Source organism: Octopus bimaculoides, chromosome 20, assembly GCF_001194135.2.
Source record: "Octopus bimaculoides isolate UCB-OBI-ISO-001 chromosome 20, ASM119413v2, whole genome shotgun sequence".
In the NCBI taxonomy this organism is placed as follows: domain Eukaryota; kingdom Metazoa; phylum Mollusca; class Cephalopoda; order Octopoda; family Octopodidae; genus Octopus; species Octopus bimaculoides.
Window position 1 is genome coordinate 37,372,849 of NC_069000.1, and position 1,539 is coordinate 37,374,387.

At 36.7% G+C, this 1,539-nt stretch overlaps 1 protein-coding gene across 1 annotated transcript in view; it reads right to left on the minus strand.

Moving 5' to 3' along the window:
• LOC106877063 (inositol monophosphatase 2) overlaps positions 1-1,539 on the minus strand; it is a 12,709-nt gene that overhangs the window by 7,029 nt on the left and 4,141 nt on the right. The gene's annotated exons all lie outside the window — the stretch shown is intronic.

Below are 1,539 nucleotides of genomic sequence, written 5' to 3' on the forward strand. Positions count from 1 at the left end.
CCACGACCCCCTGTCTGAGCCTCGTGGAGCTTTGGGTGTTTTCGCTCAATAAACACTCATAACGCCCGGTCTGGGAATCGAAACCCTGATCTTACAACCGCTGCATCAACACGGAAATATCACGTGATATTTCTTTCCAAATATCTTATGTGTGACAGTAGTGAAGCAAGTATCCTCCCATATAATTTCTTGCTAATGTCCACTGAGTTGATACATCGGATTGCTCAGTCTGCTGTTGGCAAAGGGAGGGAGTTTACATACAGTAATTGCATCTCAGAGTGTAGCAAACCCCTCCATTCCTTTCTTATGGGTTATTTTTCTAAAGCTTATAATTCCTTTATTATCTTATATATGTGCCCTAAGGTTCAGTTGTGGCAAACACAACATAATATACATTTGTGTTGTTCTTGTTTTTGTAATACATAATTATGATAACTTTGGAGGAATTCCCTCCAAAACGCTATCGTGAAAGTTATCAAAAATGATGCATATTGTGTCCCAAATCGAAGGATCGAAAGACAACGAATAGTTGCCAGAAATATTCGAAACCCATCTGCTTGGATCATTCATTCATGGTTTGTGTTCGTTGCTATGGTGAGGGTGATGAAGACGAGAATGCAAGCAGTGACAAGAACTAAATAATAAACACCAAATGTAACTAATTAGAAAACTTGGGTGTCTACCACTGAGAATAAACACAAATAGCTCGAAACCATACGGTCTGGTGGTCCCGTCGCCGTCGTTAGAAGATGGTGGGGCTTCAATCTCCTGCTTGCAATATATATCGGGCGCAGATTGCATCGATAACCAATAGGAGGAGGCTCTTTCTGGTGTTAAATCGGTAGTAACGTCAGTTCTTACAAAACAGCCATATTGAAGTGGGGATCAACAAAAACACCAAATGGTTTACTAAATAAAATGTCTGCTCTTTTTGTTTGCCTGTCCTAGTATTTTTTATATTTCCTTTTCGATTGTCCAATACATAAAATTTTCTTTCTGTAAGATTAAAATGTTTTTGTGAAACAAATTGTACAGAAACTCTTGATAAATAACTGTAGAACTAATCAGAAATAAAATGTCTTTGGTAAATCACACTCAACTGCACTAACAGTGTTTTAATATCCCACCGCACCAACGCAGGGTTAAAAAATAAAGTTGTACTCTACAAAAGTATTAATGTAAAATTGTATTTAATATAATTGGATATAAAAGCAAACGTTAATATGACTGTGAGAAGCTTGCATTCTAACCACATGGTTCCGGGTTCAGTCCCACTGCATGGCACCTTTGGCAAGTGTCTTCACTATAGCGATTCGGCAAAAGAGACTGACAGAATAAGCAAGAGGCTCTTAAAAAACAAGAAAAGGAATACTGGGGTCGATACATTCGACTAAAAATTCTTCAAGGCGGTGCCCCAGCATGGCCGCAGTCAAATGACTGAAATAAGTAAAAGAATATATATATATATATATATATATATATATATATTTATATATATATATTTATATATTTGATCCTTTATATTGAACACTCAATATT